The sequence below is a fragment of the Symphalangus syndactylus genome, chromosome 6 (genome assembly GCF_028878055.3).
Source record: "Symphalangus syndactylus isolate Jambi chromosome 6, NHGRI_mSymSyn1-v2.1_pri, whole genome shotgun sequence".
In the NCBI taxonomy this organism is placed as follows: Eukaryota; Metazoa; Chordata; class Mammalia; order Primates; family Hylobatidae; genus Symphalangus; species Symphalangus syndactylus.
Genome location: NC_072428.2, coordinates 20,316,871 through 20,330,895, shown reverse-complemented (window position 1 = coordinate 20,330,895; position 14,025 = coordinate 20,316,871). Strand labels below are relative to the sequence as shown.

The 14,025-nt window shown below is 42.2% G+C and overlaps 1 protein-coding gene across 5 annotated transcripts in view; it reads left to right on the top strand.

Moving 5' to 3' along the window:
* LDLRAD3 (low density lipoprotein receptor class A domain containing 3) overlaps positions 1-14,025 on the top strand; it is a 294,823-nt gene that overhangs the window by 64,525 nt on the left and 216,273 nt on the right. Inside the window, exon 1 of one of the 5 annotated variants that reach the window (XM_055281910.2) lies at positions 8,662-8,821. The exons of the other annotated variants lie outside the window; for them this stretch is intronic. The gene's annotated coding sequence lies outside the window, so the exon portion shown is untranslated. Of the gene's footprint in view, positions 1-8,661; positions 8,822-14,025 lie in introns of those variants that run through there. 5 annotated transcript variants of the gene reach the window in all.

The window sequence follows — 14,025 nt, the reverse complement described above, 5'->3', positions numbered from 1 at the left end:
TACCACATGGCCGGACTACACATTTTCCAAACTTTTATGCTCTGCTTCCCTTTTAAATATAAGTTCCAATTTCAGATAATCTCTTTGTTCATGCATATGAGCATACACTTTTAGAAACAGCCAGGTCATGAATGCTCTGCTGCTTAGAAATTTCTTCTGTGAGATATCCTAAATCATCTCTCTCAAGTTCAAAGTTCCACAGATCTCTAGGGTAGGGGCAGAATGCCACCAGTCTCTTTGCTAAAGCATAGCAAGAGTGACCTTTACTCCAGTTCCCAATAAGTTCCTCATCTCCATCTGAGACCACCTCAGCCCGGACTTCATCGTCCATGTCACAATCAGCGTTTTGGTCAAGAACATTCAACAAGTCTCTAGGAAGTTCCAGACTTTCCCACATCTTCCTGCCTTCTTCTGAGCCCTCCAAACTGTTCCAACCTCTGCCCATTACCCAGTTCGAAAGTCACTTTCACATTTTCTGGTATCTTTATAGCAGCGCCCCACTCCTGGTACCCATTTTCTGTATTAGTTCATTTTCACACTCCTGTAAAGAACTGCCTTAGACTGGGTAATTTATGAAGAAAAAAGGGCTAATTTACTCTCAGCTCTGCAAGCTTAACAGGAAGCATGACTAGGAGGCCTCAGGCAACTAAAAATCATGGCAGAAGGTAAAGGGAAAGCAGGGACCTTCTTCACATGGTGGCAGGAGAGAGAGAGAGAGCGCAAAGGGGGAAGTGCCACACACGTTTAAAGCATCAGATCTCTTGAGAACTTGCTATCACGAGAGCAGCAAGGGGGAAATCCACCCCCATGATTCAGTCACCTCCTACTAGGCCCTTCCTCCAATTCGACATGAGATTTGGACAGGGACACAAACCCAAACCATATCTAAGATGCTGAGCAACTTAAACAAAAAACTGCCGCCCTTGCCCACTATAGATGTGACCTGAAAATGGCCTACTCATTCCTCATCCCACAGGAAATATGGGCTCAGAGACCTTGTGGGTAGCACCACTGAGTATTTTCCTCTAGCCCCAGCAGTTTGATTCTGTTTAATCCTTCTTTTCTCCCTAAATCATGTGGGCGCCATAGTTACCAGAGTTACAATTAACTCACAGATTAGGGGAAAAGCCATGACTTTAGGAAGCATATGGATGAATTAAAATGTTGGCTTTTCTACTCATTAGCTGGATGCTCTTGACTTTTCCCAGCCTTGGTTTCCTTATGGGTGCAGTCAAGGGGATGAGATGCCCCTAGAGTTGTTCTGAGAATTAAATGGAACAGGCTTAGTGAAAGTGCTGAGCTGTGTGCCAGGGACATAGGAGGTAGGAGTTCCTGAATGGGTGTGCGATGGTGGTTCACCCTCCCCAAATCCCACACTGGGCACCTTGGGCTGGCCGCCTCTCCACAGCTGCTGCAGTTCCTAGTGTTTAAGAGTGTGGTCTTTGGAGTCAAACAGAACTGGGTTCCATGACTGTCTGATTATGTTTCCTTGGGCAAGTTTTTGAACTCTCTGAGCCTTAGTTTTCTCCTCTGTAAACTTAGCACTGGTTCCTTCCTCCATCACATGGTGGTGGTGAGCAGCAATCCCATGACAATGCAGGATGTAGATATTTAGCTCAGTGCCTGGTGCATAAATAGTGCTCTACTGTTATCACACAGGGTGAAATTGCCTTATGGGCTCAAGCCTGTGGATTCAGACCTTACTTCTGGCTGCATCTGCCTTGCTCCAAATGTCAACTATTCCACTTCTTGCAGGGGAAGTAGCACTTTTAGCCCAAGAGGGAGGAAATGGCTCCTTCATTGCCACCACCCTGCTCAAGGTTCAGCCCTACTGGTCCCATATTTGTGCCTTGACCTGGGTCACTCTGTCCCCAACCGCACACAGTGGGTCTCAGTGACTCTCTCAGTCTGTGGGGGAGAAAGTTAACAATTCTGATTCCAAGAGCTTTGGAAAAATCCCACCTCCTCCAGCAGTCATTATTTATTTATACTTTAATCTTCATGGATTACTCTGTGTTGCTCATAGCTTTCCAGAAAGCTCCGAGTAAGTGGAAGTCGTACATGCACCCGAAGTAATTAATGCACTTTCTACTAGTGAGAGAAGGTGTAATTTGCAGGAATGTGTGTCAAGACCTACCCTGCTAAATTTATACTCTGTAATTTGCAACGTTTGTTGGCACTGAATTGGCAGATTGGTGAGTCTAGCCTACCTGCTTTGCAATTATATCTACTGGCCGGTATTGTAGGATTGAGTAACTGGAGAGACTCATTACTTAAGTAAATTAGAACCTGCTCCTGGGACCCATCTGAGATCACCCTCTGGTAGGGAGGCTGGTTAATCATGTTTCCTTTGTGCATACTGGAGAGAATCTGCTAAAGGCGAGGGAGGGAAGAGGCGAAGGCAGTCCTGAGGCTTGCCTGAGTGTGGAAGGACTGGTGGCTTGGGAAGGCATTTCTTCAGCAGTCCTCCTCAGCCAGCACTCTGGAAAAGGAAAACACAAAACTATTAGAACAGAAGTGATTTTATGGTCCATTTTATGAGCTGTATCAGCCCTAATAATCAGCTCTGGGGGAGACTCTTGTTAGTTTTTAAAACTAGAAGTCACTTTGCAGCCTCTGCAGACCAGTGATTTTAGTGCAATCCTCGTAAATTTTCTTTCTGGGGGGAAACTGGCAGGAGAATCCAGTAGGCTGCAATGTAGGCTTGTAGTTCAGGTGCTGGGAAGCAGGTGTGAGATGATTGGGTTTTTCCATGGCTATGTTTTTGTAGCCAGATAAAAGAACTGAGTGAAGATGAAATAAAGTTTAGGCAGACCCAACCCTTGTAGAAATCCCAGACCCTCAATTTACTCCACGTGACCTCTGGTGGACTGTTTAGCCTACATGAGTGGCCTCTTCTCCTTTGTGGAAGGGAGCAAATGAGTCTTTTGATTAAAGTTGTTATAAATGTTAGATGCTTGTAAAGGCTCTGGCACATGGAGAATACCCAATAAATGGTAGTTATCATTAGGGCCATTCTTATGTGAGGAGGGCATATTATTTGTCATTTGTAAAGAACACTTGGGGACACAAACCAGGCAGAATGGGTAAACAAATTGGGTAAAATCCTATATTTTTTCAAAAAGCCATTTGAATGTGCACCTGAGGCCTGAAAATGTGGATTAGATACAGATTGTGCTTTGATGAGAGTGCAGTTGTACCTCAAGGAAAGCCTCCTCCATCCCAACTCCAGGGTTCATGGAAGACGGTAGCACTCCTATTTGGTGTTGTGACCTCTTCAAGGCTTGAGAAAATATAAGGAGGAATTTAGAATCTGGAGAGAGGGATCCTTTCTCCCAGTAGTTTGTTGGGGTCAAGAAACGTAGCTTTAAATGCTCCTATTGCAAGATTGGGTTTGTCGATACACAGGCAATTCTTTGGGTGTTCCAGTCCTATGGGGTGAGAGAGAATGAATATATATATTTTTTATCTGTCTCTGTATGTGCCTGTGTCAATTCCTAGTGAATATTTATGGGCTGGCAAACCGCAACTGGGAAAGGCCCATGTTTAACTGGCTAAATATTAATAAGCATATTCAAGAGAACTGAGGCCTTTGTTTTGTCTTAAGAAATGAATCTGCTCTTATTCACTGTGTATTCACAGCAAACTGTGCTGTTCAGGGAAGAAGTACTGAGTTGTTTTCCTTGTAGGCTTTCCAGCTTGGATTTCGATTTCCACTGAGGCCTTATTTTTAAAAACATGTTTTTACAGCAGCATTACAACTGTGGAGATTATAGCAGTCTCCTACAGCTTTGGTTATGAAAATAATATATATCGTCTTTTTATTCCCTTTAATTGACCATTCTCTTACCTTCCTTTGTCTCCACATGGGGACACTGCCAGATATCTCCCTCCTTTGTGTTTTTTTCTCTCTTCTCCAACACTCTGAGATCAAGGCCCAAGTAAGTACACACCTTCACTTTTATCCTGGCTTCCTGGTATGGAGTGAAATGGATTTCATACTGCTGAAATGTCCATCCTTTCCCCAACTCATATCTGTGGCTACTTCTACCTTTCTCTTCCTAGAACTTTCCTGAGGAGTTAATTTCCTTATCTTGGCAGTGCTTCCCAGGAAACTCCCTTTTTTGCTCTGAGACAGACCTTTTAATTGTATTAAATCAAATGCTTCTGAACCAGAGTTTAGACCCCCTGGTCTGGGAGCAGTCATCATAGGCAGGGCTTTGATGAACTCCCTTTGCAGGATCTGGTTGGCTATCCTGGCCACCTGGATTTACAAAAGGCTAAGAATAGCATTGGAGAAGACAGTCCTGTATTATTTTTCACTTACATACCTGAAAAATTAGTTTCTATCAGAATAGAAATGGATTTCCCCCCAGCCAGAGGTTTATGCTGAAAGATGTAAAGTGGAATTGGGAAGATAAAATTAGACTCTTTAGGAAAGAATGAATTTCCCACCTCCACTATAATCACTGTCATGCATCCTTATAAGTGGATTGGGTGTTGCTGAAATGCAAATGCCATTCATTCTGTTGCTGATTTGCTTACTGAAAGTTGCAGAAATTTTATCCATGCAGAAAATGCTATGAGTCACTTCATTTCCTGCAACATTTTTTTTCCCATTATTCATATTATGGAAAGGAGCACATCAAAAAGGCAGGTCTACAAATAACACAGTTTTCAAAAAGATTGTTTTATTTTTCTTACAAAGAAGTTTTCCAGAAATCTGTAACCAGTATCAGGAATTCTCCAGCTTTGTATACATAGCCACTCATAATCGGATTCTACTTGCTTTTATCTCGCTTGTGGTCTTTGGGATTTTGAAGATTTGAAGGAAACTGGTCAGAATTATTGACAAAGAGCTCAGGCCTGGAAAAATACTATCAGGATAAGGGATTGAAGAATATAACCTACTTTATTGTATTTGCGTCTGGAGTATCTGAGTGTTAAAATTTGAAGCCCAGTGTAGCTCTCTGTATTGCTTGTTACATTTTAGGGTTGCTTGCCCCTTGCTCCAATGGTGCAGGCAGAAGAAATGCAAACAAAATACAGCATTAGCCTTAGCAAAACATATAACTAGGACAGTTGGATCTGCTGCCAAAAATACCATCTGCTGTTTTCCAAAGCCAGAGATTGATGACTTGAGTTGTCTCTGCCTTCAGCAAATAGTCAGACTAAATAGTTTTATTTACTTTAAGTTTGCCCAGCCCTTCATAATATGTCTTATTAGAAGAAGAATATATTTTGGAATTAGTGAAGATAGACCCAACTCTTTGATTCCCAAATGGATGCCTAAAAATTTCCAATAGCATCCAAACTGGATTTTTTTATTACTTTTCTTTCCCAGTCTCTTTCTACATAGGGCTGCCAGGTTAACCTACCTGAAGCATTACTCATCTCATGTCACTCCCTTGCTCAAAAACGGATGATGTTGGCTTCTTGTGTATAAAGTCAAGTCCAAGTTCTATAGTCTGGCACTTAAAGCTTTTCCCACCCTTATATCCTCCTCTCCATGACAGTTTGCTTTCATGCCTCATTTAGCTCAGCGTTTCATTCAGAATGGAGGTCTGCATTGTACCCAACCTACAAACCGGCCTGATTGGAAATTATTCCATGCAGCATTCCATGATACTTCCCCTGGAATAAATTTCCCCCTCCTTAGTAATTCTTTTTTTTCTTCTTTTTTTTTTTTTTTTTTTTTTTTGAGACGGAGTTTCACTCTTGTTGCCTAGGCTAGAGTGTGATGGCGCGATCTCGGCTCACCGCAACCTCTGCTTCCGAGATTCAAGCGATTCTCCTGCCTCAGCCTCCTGAGTGACTGGGATTACAGTCATGCACCACCACTCCCGGCTGATTTTGTATTTTTAGTAGAGACGGGGTTTCTCCATGTTGGTCAGGCTGGTCTCGAACTCCTAACCTCAGGTGATCCGCCTGCCTCGGCCTCCTAAAGTGCTGGGATTACAGGCGTGAGCCACCGCACCCGGCCCCTCTTAGTAATTCTTACATTCCATTTCTTACTTTCTTCTGTGGCATTTATGACTTCCAACTTTTATAATTATAAAATAATTGTAATTTTATAGCTCTTTAGGTGCACACTCTTCTCTCCTGCTCAATAGTAGGTTTTTGATGTGCTCAAGTCTTGTATTCCCTGCAACCTTGAGTATAGTAGGTGTCTAATGGTTTCTTTTTGGGTAAATGAATGAATCAGTTAGTTGAATGAGTGCTTACTACAAAACAGAGCATGTGATAGGCAGCGGGTACCTATTAAATATAAATATCTTTTCCGTGGCCCTAATCCGTGAAAAATGTCATTGTTGAGGAGGTCACTGGCTAGGAATTTTAGCAGTGAGAACACAGTGATCATTGCTGTAGTCTAGATTTGGGTGGTCCTTCAACATTTCAGATGTATAATTAACTTGGGATTTGTGTATCAAACGTTCTGCTACCTCAGTAATACTGATATTATAACTTTTGAAAGGGTGGAGAGAGAACCATAAGCAATTGTAACTTATGTATTCTTCATCAACAGGTCTATTCTGCTATTTTGGTCAGAGGTCAGTTGGAAAGAGATTTAGGGAGCCAGTTAGAGCTTGATTTGCATCCTAGTTCTCATTACCTGGCTTGTCATCTTGAACCTCAATTTCCTCATCTGGAAAATGGGCATGAGTAGCTTCCCAGTAGGGATGCAGTGTGTATTAAATGACAAACAGAAAGCACCAGTGCAGGCTCTAACACATAGTGGGTGCTCCATGAATGCAGGCATCACGTCTGAGGGAAGTCTGAGTGGCAGCCTGTCACCAGCATCATGACTGTTTGACTTCATAGTCTAACTGCATAACTGTGGGGAAGAAGGCAGGCACAGTCATAGAAGTTTGCTATTTTCTTCAAAAGTGGTTTCTTACTATTGATTTTAGTTAATCAGTTTAGATTGTTGTTCTTCTATATTTTAAAGTCTCTAGGGGTTAGGAATTCTGATTAATATATTCTATAGTAGCCTCCCCTTATCTTCGGGGGGTACATTTCAAGACCCCCAGTGGATGCCTGAAACCGAATATAGGACCAAATTGCTGTTCATTGGAACCTATTTCTGTCCATGTGCTCCACCTACAAATTTAATGCCTTTTCCATCCTAATTGAGCACTTATCACGCACCCTGGATGTAACTTTTGCAGTTTGAGGTGTGACAGCAAAACTAGCACAAATTCTTTTTCCTTCTTCACAATTTCACAGATAGAAAATTTGTTCTTACTGTACATCTTAGCAACCTCAGCATAAGATTTTTTTCTTTCCTTACTAAGTGGAGAACTTTCACTTTTTCACTTAAAGGAAGCACTTTACAGCTTCTCTTTGGCATACCTGAATTACCAGCATCACTCCTCTTGTGCTTTGGGGCCATTGTTAAATAAAATTGTTTACTGAAACACAAACATTGCAAGACAGAGGCAGTTGATCTGATAACTGACACCGTTCCTAAGTGACTAATAGGCAGATAGCGTAGACAGTGTGTATATGCTGGACAAAGGGAAGATTCATATCCTGGGCAGGACAGAGCAGGATGACACGAGATTTCATCACACAGCTCAGAATTGGACCACAATTCAGAACTTATGAATGGTTTATTTTTGGAATTTTCCATTAATATTTTCAGAAGTCCATTGACTGAGGGTAACTGAAACTGCAAAAAACGAAACCACAGAAAAGGGAGGACCATTGTATTTCAAGATGTGAACTTCTGGGAATTTTGAAACTGGAAAAAAGCTGGATGGAAAAGTTGAAAAGAAAAAAGTCAGATGTTTGGGAGCAGAGGATGGAAATTTATACAGTTTCAATTCTGTCTCCATTATACTTCTAAAGTTACCGGTAATTTTGAAATATAAAAAATGTCCATTTTGTATAAATCAGCTTGCCCAAAGGTGATTATATTTGGTATATTTAGAGATAGAAATGCTGTTCCTTATTTGTACAGGCAACCTGAGAAATATTTTGTTTTCCAAATATCGCTGAGTGTTCTTATCTCTTGTCCTTTGAGCAGTACTGAGGATAATGCCTGATTCATAAGGGCAGTTTGGTAATAATACATTTTTTCTGAAATTGTGTGCTTATTAGCAGGGCTTCTTAGCCTCTCAGCAGCTTGCTGATGTAAAGGGACTTTGAAGGAATGATGTCTGTTTCTTCTTCTTCTTCTTTTTTTTTTTTTTTTTTTACTGTAAGTTCCGAGATACATGTGCAGAATGTGCAGGTTTGTTACGTAGGTATACATGTGCCATGGTGGTTTGCTGCACCTGTCTACCCATCGTCTAAGTTTTAAGCCCTGCATACATTAGGTATTTGTCCTGATGCTCTCCCTCCCCTCGCCCCCCACCCCCCTACAGGCCCCTGTGTGTGATGTTCCCTTCCCTGTGTCCATGTGTTCTCATGTTCAACTCCCACTTATGAGTGAGAACATGTAGTGTTTGGTTTTCTGTTCCTGTGTTAGTTTGCCGAGAGTGGTGGCTTCCAGCTTGATCCATGTCCCTGCAAAGGACATGAACTCATTCTTTTTTATGGCTGCATAGTATTCCATGGTATATATGTGCCATATATTCTTTAGGAGTGATGTCTATTTCTTTGGATGGTGTTTTACAAAGTCTGTTTCCTTTTCTTCTCAGGAGTTTGCAACCCCCCGGGGGAGTGTGCCTGAGTTTTTTCCTTCTGTCTAACTGGGGTGATTGATAGTGGCTGTTACAGATGCCTTGAAGTCTTTCTGCCTCCCATCCACCAGTTTTGCTGCTGCCCCATAGATAATTGTTGTCCGGTAGGATCAGGAAGACAGTGGAGAGCTAAGGTAAGGCAGACTTTGCAGGCACACCCCCTTTTTTTCCTCAATAAAGATACTTTGTAAAAAAGTCTTCAGTTGGTTCTTTATTTTGAAACCTTTCCTCCTGTGGTTTTTGGTTGTGTGTCCTGTTGCTGAACTGTTGGCCTGTGATTCTTGGGCCTGGCAAGTGTGTGCTGAGGTGTTCCTTCCACGCCTCGCTGTTCTTGGAGGCCGAGCTTTGAGCAGACCTTTGCGTGTTTACACAAGTTTGGGATTTTTACTGGGGTTGGGAAGGTGTCTGGAGATTGAGTTGCTCTGGGTGGAAGTTTGAACAGAAGCTGTTTTGTGGGAATACAAGAAGCTGATCTGAGAAAGAGAGACAGACAGATAGACAGAGAGAGGGGTGCATGACCGGCATGGAGCTGTGTACTAAATACAAAGGAATGGTATTACCAGCCTAGCCTTTAATGAAAATGCTGTATAACACCATTATGGGAAATGATAATTTCTGTTGTGCCCAAGGAATGGAAGCAGCTGAACGGGTGCAGTATGGGATGTGCATGGTACGCGCAGTGATGGAAATGCCTGGAATGCTCTTAAAGTCACAACTCCCCTTGGCTGGGTGGCCCATCACACCTGCTCCCTCCTTTCCTGCCTGCTGTGGGGAGGTGGCAGAAACTTTGCTGGCGAGGTGAAATCAGCCTTCCTCTGCCGGGGTTCAGACTCCTTCCTGAACATCTATCTGGGCAGCGGTGGTGACAGGGCAGTGCCTTTTTGAAACAGTTATTATGGCAAAAAATAGGAAGAAAGCCAGGTTCAGACATCTCCCTTGGCTGCAGGCAGAAACCAGCACTCAGTTGCCTAATCTGTAGACTCATCAAACATAAATTATTCTGGATTGCTTTTCTCTCTGTATAGTTTGCTATAAACTTTATGATTTATTTTTATTTTTATTTTTTGCCAAAGACAAATAAAAAATGTTTAAACAAAAGAAGCGGGGAGCCCCCAGACAAACCACATGGAAAAGTTCAGTGAAGACCCCCCTAAGATTCCTGATAACCAAGAATAATCCCAGAAGAGTTTGGAAAGTGAGTTGGATTGTAACTGGAGCTGGAATTGGCTTCCAGGAGGCGAGTCCCCTACTCTCTGTTCAGATTCATTTTGGAACCGAAGTGACAGCAGCCATGTAGACTTTTCTGAACGCATCCCAGAGTCTGGCTGTTAAGCCGAGCTTCAGTAGATGCCACCACAGAGCCTTGCGCCAGGTCCGAGAAGTTTGCATGCTTGGGGTTTATCAGGGTGTGGCTCGTGCCATTTTGGGCATTGCAGAAAAGGAGTGGGGCTGTTTTGAGTATTCGGAGAAAATGAGTGAATCAATTAAAAATAAATCCCGGACATGCCATCCCCCCCCCGCCCCCCGCCCCCTGCCCCCATTGCCTGTCCCCGTCCCCACCCCTTGTCATTGCATTGTGAACTCTTGGACTTGATAGTGAGGTTGCTGGTGGCTCAGGCTGTAGAAGGAAGAAAGGAGAGGAATGGTGTCTATGAGCCAGCTATGCTGTTCAAAAACATGTTTTTAATTTTTTATTTAAGTAAACTTTTTATGGAAACTTAACACACATACCAAAGAGCGTGCAGATGTTAACTGGGGAGCTCTATGAATTTTCATGAAGGAAACACACCTGGGGAACCAGGGCTTAGCTCAAGAAGTACAGCATTGCCAACCCCAGAGCCCCGGTGGTGCCCCTACTCCATCCTCCCCCCGCCCCCCGCCGCTATTCTGACTTCCAACATCACAGATTCCTGTCTTCTGTTTTTGAACTGGCAAGAATGTCTGGCTCCTTTTACTCCACATTAAAAAGATCTAGTTTCTACCTCATCTTCCAGGAGGTGGGTTGTAGGATAACCCTCCACCCACTTGGGTTGCAAGGACAACTCCAAAACTTTGGCGACCCGACATCCCACAGGCCTTGGGCTCCAGACTCCAGCACTCTTGTTCCAGGCGCCCTTGAATGAGCTCCTCTGTTTTCCAGCAGAAATCGTGGCCTGATGCCACCTGGAAGACCCAGTAGCGTGGAAACAGGAGTCCAGAGCAGGCTATAAATGTGAGCTCACAGGGAGGGCAAGTGAGATTTGGAGAGACCTGCCACATTCCCCGCAGACGACGAATGACATTTACATCCCTTAATCAGAGTCAGAGGCATCCCACCGAGGCAACTGAGGTGTGGGCCTCTTGTGGGGAGTGGGGCTGGCCAGAAGGGAGGGGAGAAGTGTGGCTGTGGAAGGTGGCTCATAAGAGCTTTTATAGAATACATTTGTGTTCTAAAAGGGAATAAAAGAAAACATAGCCCTTGGGTCATTTTCTATGATAACTCATTAATAAGCAGTCATCCACAGGTTTCTCTAAGTGATTCCTTGTTCAGTTTTTCTTTTTAGTTTGAGCCAACATTTGGGACTATTAGTTTCTGACTGTATCACGTACTCTTATCCCAAACTTGCTCTCTTGTGTTTTAAGGAATGCTTCATGAAAATATTTTGTAATTTGATGAGTAAAATGACTTTCCCTTTGGATTTTGTTTCTTAATGTTAAAGGAGCAAATCTTTCTCTGTGTGTATGTATTTTTATAATGAGCAGCGCTATGCAACCTCTCCCCTAAATCATCTTGGCTGCTCTCATAAGTTCTCCAGGCATATTTACTATGGTGACATTTTAAGCAATTGGTTCTGAAGAAAAGATACCAATAGAAAATATACCCACATTCTAAAAGGACCTCTCAGTTCCTTTCCTGCAGAGTGTGTGTTCTAAGACTGTGCAGGTATAAATGTAAATACCAGTACACTGTACATCTACATCTCTAACGATGAACAAACATGGGATTCTGCTATACATATTGTTTTCCAATTTGCTGTTTCCCTTCTGACTCTATTGTGGCTATTCTTCTGTGTCAGCACATTCTAACTCCTGAATTCTTTTTAAAGGCTGATGTGGTAGTATGGCTATATTGCATCATAGGAGGGGACCTCAGAAAGTTCGTGGAAAGACAGAATTAAAAGATAACAATATAAACTTTACTCCTCAACATAAGCTTCATCAAGTTCAAGGCACTTTGGTAAGTGATGATACCAACCATTTAGTCCATCCCTAAAGAACTGAGGGTTCTGGGAATTCAACCATGTCAATGTGTTTTTTACATTATTAACTGAAGAAAAATGTTTGCCTTTGAAAGATTTTTAGGATTAGGGAACAAAATCAGAAGCCAAGACTGTAAGGAGGCTGCCTCATGGCTTCCCATTGAAATTCTCAAAAAATTGCCCTGTAGGATGAGATGAATCGAGCAGGGGCGTTACTAGGATAGAGGAGGACTCTCTGGTGAAGCTTTCTGGGGCATTTTTCTGCCAAAGCTTTGGCTAACTTTCTTAAAACCTCTCATAATATGCAGACATTATTGTTCTTTGGCCTTCCAGAAAGCCAACAAGCAAAATAGCTCTCAAGTATCCCAAAAAACTGTTGCCATGACCTTTACTCTTGACTGGTCAACTTTCGCTGTGACTGGACTACTTTCACCTCTTGGTAGCCATTGCTTTGATTGTGCTTTTTCTTCATGATTGTACTGATTAAGCCATATTTTATCATCTTTTTTTTTTTTTTTTTTTTTTTTTGAGACGGAGTCTTGCTCTGTTCTCCAGGCTGGAGTGCATTGGCATGATCTTGGCTCACTGCAACCTCCACCTCCCAGATTCAAGCAATTCTAGTGCCTCAGCCTCCCGAGTAGCTGGGATTACAGTCGTGCCCCCCCATGCCCCGTGACTATATTTTTAGTAGAGACGGGGTTTCACCATGTTGGCCAGGCTGATCTCCAACTCCCGACCTCAAGTGATCCACCCACTTGGCCTCCCACAGTGCTGGAATTATAGGCATGAGCCACTACATCTGGCCCATGTTTCATTTAATACAGTTCTTCAAAGATATGCTTCAGGATCTTGGTCCCACTTGTTTAAAATTTCCATTGAAAGCTCTGTTCTACTGTGTAGCTAATCTGGGTGCACCAGTTTTGGCATTCATCAGGTAGAAACTTCAGTTTTTCAGTCAGAATTGTGTAAGCTGAACCAGTTGAGATGTCTGTGGCATTGGTTATTATTTCTGTTGTTTATCATGGATCCTGTTTAATTAGGGCACAAACGAGATTAATTTTTTCCTCAAAAGTTGATGTGGATGGTCTGCGGCTGCAGGCTTCATCTTCAACACTGTCTTGCCCTGTCTTGAAATGAGTTAGGTGTTTGTAAACTGCTGATTTTGGCGGGGGGCATTGTTCCCATAAACTTTTTGTAAAGCATCAGTGATTTCATCATCCTTTCACCCAAGCTTCATCATAAATTTGATGTTTGTTCTTGCTTCAGTTTTAGCAGAATTCATGTTGCTCCGATAGGGGCTTTTTTTCAAACTGATGTCTTATCCTTCTTAGTGCCTCAAGCTTGATCCTGTTCAGACATGTTATAACAAGTTAGTACGAGTTTATTTGGGTCCAAAAAAGTTTTAAAATCCATGCATAGTTTTTTCATAATATGCGTTTTCACAGACTTTTTGAAGATCCCTTTCATTTACCCATCTCCTCTTATAGATACTTAAGTTCTTTAAAGTTTTGAACTTTTGCAAGTGATGCTATAAATAAAAAAACCCAACCTTTTATGTGTTTCTCCCTGCATTTATATATTTCTAAGGCTAGATTCCTAGAAATACAATCAGTGGGTCCAAAGGTAAGCTCATTATAAATTGTGCCAGGTGCTGTCAAATGGCCCTAGAGAGATTGTACCAATTTATACTCCCACCAGTAGGGTCTGAGGGTACCAGTTTCCTCACCCTGCCAACCCTCAAGAGTACCCATCTTTTCAACTTTTGCCAATCACATTGTTTTAAAAAATGGCATTTCACCTGCATTTGTTTACCTGCTAGTGAGGCTGTGCATCTTTTCATTTATTAGCCATGTTTATTTTTTGTGCCATGCTTGCTTATTTTCTTATTCTTTTTTTTTCTTGGTTTGTTTGCAATTCTCTTACTGATTTTTAAGCAGTTCCAATTAGGGACATAAAGGATTGTTTTAAAACACGCATTTAGAAAAAAAAAATCTTGATGGGCATTTCTGGCTATAAAGCTCTATAAAAGACCAAGTACTTCTTTCTGGCATTGAAGGCTTTGGTTTTCTGCTTTGTTTTTATTTAATTCGGTGAAATTT